The sequence below is a fragment of the Calidris pugnax genome, unplaced genomic scaffold (genome assembly GCF_001431845.1).
Source record: "Calidris pugnax isolate Ruff unplaced genomic scaffold, ASM143184v1 scaffold132, whole genome shotgun sequence".
Taxonomy (NCBI): Eukaryota; Metazoa; Chordata; class Aves; order Charadriiformes; family Scolopacidae; genus Calidris; species Calidris pugnax.
Window position 1 is genome coordinate 1,487,818 of NW_015090910.1, and position 5,282 is coordinate 1,493,099.

General features: G+C 45.8%; 1 protein-coding gene across 3 annotated transcripts in view; it reads left to right on the forward strand.

Annotated features, from left to right (window-relative positions):
* Positions 1-5,282, forward strand: part of FILIP1 (filamin A interacting protein 1) — a 118,507-nt gene that overhangs the window by 95,475 nt on the left and 17,750 nt on the right. The gene's annotated exons all lie outside the window — the stretch shown is intronic.

The window sequence follows — 5,282 nt, forward strand, 5'->3', positions numbered from 1 at the left end:
ATCTCTCTTGTATTGAGGTGCCCAAAACTGGACACAATACTCGAGGTGTGGCCTCCCCAGTGCTGAGTACAGGGGCACAATCACCTCCCTACTTCTGCTGGTCACACTATTTTTGATACAAGCCAGGATGCCATTGGCTTTCTTGCCCCCCTGGGCACACGGCCGGCTCATATTCAGCCGTTTGTCAACTAGAACCCCCAGGTCTCTTTCTTCCAGGCAGCTCCAGCCACACTTCCCCCAGCCTGTAGCGCTGCAGGGGGTTGTTGTGGCCCAAGTGCAGGACCTGGCACTTGCCCTTGTTGAAACTCATGCCATTGATCTTGGCCCAGTGATCCAATCTATCTAGGTCCCTCTGTAGGGCTTCCCTATCCTCCTGGGAGTCAACACTCCTGCTTAGCTTGGTATCATCTGCAAACTTGCTGATGTTACACCCTATGTCCTTCCCTACATTTGTTTCAGATACGAGCTTAGCTATAAAATCAGAATTTGCCTGATTAATATATTTTTGGTACCAGTGTTGAGCTCTTTTGGCTCTTTTGGCGTTATCTCCCAACGGAGTGACTTTTAAAGGAGGTCCCTTCAAAGTTGTTTCCATAACGGCCATCCTGTAGAATTGCAAGTGAGAGACAGAGAGGGACAAAGAATGAAGGAGGTGACAGAGCAGGAAACTGTATTTTTATTTTTGGTGAGTGCAATTTCCGAGTTCTGAAAATACTCACAATAATTTTTGGCCCAGCTGGGGGGTCCTGGGAGCCTGGTCACGGAGACTGGTATTTCTTTGGTATAATCCCATTATGGTTATAATTCAATTAATATCTGCTGTAATGCTGAACTCCAAAGGAATAAATAGGCAGACACGGCATCGCTGCTGACAGCTCCAAACCTCTCTCTGCCCGTAAACAGTAAAGCTCTTTCTGTTCCTCTGAAATCCTCACCTTCTATAAGTGCTGTATCACAATAATGCTTCCTCTGATACATTTTTTGCTGCTCTCTCTCTGTGGTTGTTCCCTGGCTGCTTTTTCATCCTTACATCAGTCTCTCACCTCTGTCTTTAAACATATTGGACAATATTTATTGCTAGTCCTCTCCCCCCCAGATTTATTATTGGACGTGGCTTTGCATCTCTCCAGTTGGAAATACCCTGGGAAAGAAGAATTTTACCAAATTAGAAACCCAACAGTTCTGTATTAGTCCAAAAGCTTATTTATCCATCCAGAGCCCGCAGCAGATGCTCAGGGGAAGATTATTTTAAGTGGGTGAACACACAGCAATGTTTCCCTCAACGTCTGCTCCCAGTTTTTGGCAATAGGTGGGTATTTCTTTCTGAACCAGGGCCTGTAGCCACATCTTTGTGTTTAATAGACCGTGGCAGAGTTTTCTTCTATTTATTCTTCTAATTGCTTTTTGAACTCATTTACACTGTTGTTTCCACAACATCAGGGGGCAGTGAATTCAGTTGCGGGCTCTGGGAAAAAAGCTCTTTTGTTGGATACCTTTTATGTGATACCTTCATTGGTTACAGTCTCTTTCTTGGATCTTGACAAACGCTGAATAGTCATCCCCCCTTGGTTTGTCTGCGCCGCCCCGGGGCCTGCAGACCCTACAGCACCCACTGCTTTCCAAGCTGGGGTGTCGACGTGCATTTCAGATACCCTTCCACGCTCCTGGAGAGAGGCTGCCAGGCCCATTTCAGCCTCTGACCAAAGAAAACTTGACTCTATTTGTCATACAGCCAGAGACAGAGAGGGACAGAGCAGGAAACTGTGTTTTTTATTTTTGGTGAATGCAATTTCTGACTTCTGAAAATCCCCAGCATAATTTTTGGCCCAGCTGGTGGGTCTGTAGAGTCTGGTTGGGAATGCCCACGCACACCCCCTCCCCACATACAGGGTGTGTTGGAGATACGTAGGAGAAGACTGTACAGAAAAGTATTTTGGGAATGCCCACGCACACCCCCCTCCCCACATACAGGATGTGTTGGAGATACTTTTCTGTACAGTCTTCTCCTACGTATTAGGAGGAGAAAGGAGGGTGTAGAGAGATGGGGGTCGGTCTCTTCTCTCAAGTCACAGGCGACAGGACAAGAGGAAATGGCCTCAAGTTACGCCAGGGGAGGTTCAGGCTGGATATTAGGAAAAATTTTTTCACAGAAAGGGTTCTCAGGCATTGGAATGGGCTGCCCAGGGAGGTGGTTGAGGCCCCATCCCTGGAGGTGTTCAAAAGACGGGTTGATGTGGTGCTGGGAGGTCTGGTTTAGTGATGATGCTCCTTGTTTGTTGTGTGGGTGTCTATTTTTGTCAGTTCGGTTGACGGTTGGACAAGATGATCTTTGAGGTCCCTTCCAACCTAGAAGATTCTGTGATTCTGTGATTAGAGGCAACTGCACATTTTTAAAAAAGTCTTGAATTAATTAATTTACAAACTCCTTTGTCTCTCAGAAGCTTGGAAAACAATTTTTTCCTAAGAGTCCCTCATTCTTCTTTACTCGATGTCTGTCTCTGCTGTGGTGATGCACTCAACCGTGACAGACAAAACTCTTTTGGTTTGTTTTCATCTGGCTAAAAAGCGGCTTCTTTCTTCACGTCATCCTCCCCAGTTCGGAATGTAAGGAAAATACTTCAACCATAAGATTTACTTTATCTTATGCCTCCCTTTGTTTTTTAAGGTCCTTAGGCAGATGAACAGGGAAACTTCCGACAAGCCCAAATGTGCCTTTTCCTCCCTGGCCTCCTGAAAAAATCCCAGAAGTTGGATATTCACCATCTGTTTTGCAAATGACAGCTTTACAAACACATTTCGGTACCCATTGTCAGAAAAAAACCAAGTTGTGATCATTTAACCAACATTGATAGAACTTTGAGGGTTTAAGTTCATAAAATGGAAGAAGACAAACTGATCCACAGCAGCTTCCTCAGGTCACTGGGTTTAGTTTTTTCCTTAACCCTCATCCGAGATGCTTTGTACAATACACTGATGCAGTGCCAAGCTGCAAAGGGGAAAATAATTCTGAAATTCCTGGCTCTCATCTGTTGCTATGACAAATTTGCAGTTTTCATATTTGAAAACATTTAACTCTTCTTCCCATTTGAATTTATAGAATTGCCCTCAGTTCTGCAGGTGAAGTTGATTTTAAGACGCACACCCGGTAGTTGTAAAGGTTCAGCCTGGGCTGTGGTGTCTCTGCATTTGTGAGTCCAAAACCAGAGACTGTGGGTTCATGATGGACCAGCATGATTTTTTAATCCCGCGGATTAAGGTGTGTTACAGTTGTGTTGATTTACACCGACACACACAGATGAGTAGCTGGAGATTGATAGTCCCCCGAGCCAAGTTCTCTTGGAGTCTGCAGCAGTTCTGATCTCCATAAAATGAGACCCTGATCCAAAGAGAAGCACAGGGACCTGAAAGAGAACTTGGTCACTGCCTTTTATATGACAGCGTGTGGATTTGGGTAATTACTCCCAGGAAAATACTTGGACTACCCTAGCAGACCTAGCAGATAATGGTTTTATTACAGATGGACCACGGCACAACCAAAAATTCAAGACTATGAGACCAGAGGGAGTGCACCAAAACGAGTCTGAAACTAACACCCACCCGTACCTTTCTGCAGTGGAAGCTATTGAGATACTGAGGGGAGATTTAGATTAGGTTTTAGGAGGAAATTCTTTGCTGTGAGGGAAGTGAGAGCCTGGCCCAGGTTGCCCAGAGAAGCTGTGGCTGCCCCATCCCTGGAGGGGTTCAAGGCCAGGCTGGATGGGGCTTGGAGCAACCTGGTCTGGTGGGAGGTGTCCCTGCCCAGGGCAGGGGTGGCACTGGTGGCCCAGGGAATTGCAAACTGACCTGTGTCAGCCACTGAAGGGACCTATTTCTGCCCAGGGCAAGCTGGTCCCTGATCTGATCGAGAACAAGTGCTGAAAAAACACCTTAGTTTTGGAGTATTTTCATAACAAAACGTGTGGGTGAAAACGCTCTTTTCATGTGTCAGTAAAATGGACGAAGCAGGATCTGTTATAAACCACTAAAACACACTAAATGCTCTGTACATTCGAATTGCTTTTTTCCCTTTAATGGGACTGTCTGACCTTACTGCAACCTCAGGGCTTAACACACCTGCCAGGGTTGGCAGCAAGTGCTGATTATGGACGTAACCGGCTTAGGGGCTGCAAGGCTTTATCTCCCTCTCCATAAAGTATTTACTGACCTGCCTGCAGCCCCTGTGCCCTTCCAGCACCACGTACTGGTTCCAGCTCAGAGCCAGCCAGCGTCACCCTGTGTCCCGTGGGGCTGTGGGAGGATCGGTGTCTGGTGGCATCAACCAGAATTCAGCATCCTACAGGGAGGGAATCGCTCAGGGCTTGGTTCTTGGAAGAAATGGCCAAGAAACCCAAATTGTGTGGGTTCACTGTCACAGACTGGTACCCGAGGGTGTCCTCTCCCAAGGGAGGGCTTGCTAAGAGCCACCTTTGTGCCATTTCACTCGGCAAACACAAGATGCTTCTGCAGCTGCCTGTGAAGCAGGCGTTGGCTTCCATACCATCAACATGTTAGTATGCCCTAAGGAAGGCAACTCAGATATTTGAAGCGAGTTAGAGTTCTTTTTCAAAGTGCTTTTCAGTGATTTAGGCTTGAAATGAGTAACTTGAAAGCGCCCAAATCCTTAGTTAATAATTTACATGTGAATAAAGCTGCAGAAATGCCTGAGATTCCAGCTACTTCATTTGATTGCCTCATGTTTACACACTGTGGAGCTCTTTCAGGGAGTACAAGATGTTTGTCATTCGGGTTCCCTGGGATGTTGACATATTTTCCAAGGCTGATGGAATGCATTTGCATGTTTTGCCCTACAGAATTGTATGGGCCTAACTTGTTTTGACATCGACATGTGAGTTCCATATTAGCCTCCAGACTGCTATTGTAAATGTTGCTTTTAGTTATTGCAAATGGCTTCCTTCCTGCCAGGCAGACGGCATTCAACTTCTCCAGTTGGGATTTTTTTTTTTTTTTTCTTTTTGGGGTACGCACGGGGTTTTGAACCGTTCTTAGAAGCTTAAGGAATGATTTTCCTTTGAATACTCAAGGATGCAGACAGAAGGCTCAGATGCTACCGGCTGGAAATCCTTCCAGAGAGAGAGATGCTCCTTCATGGAGCATTTTTAAGAGCATTTTTAAGTAAATGTGCAAATACGTGTTGCAGTCGACGCGATCCCCTAATCCAATCTGTTTCAGCAGTTTAGTTTTATTGTGCTTACATAGAATCATAGAATCATTGAGGTTGGAAG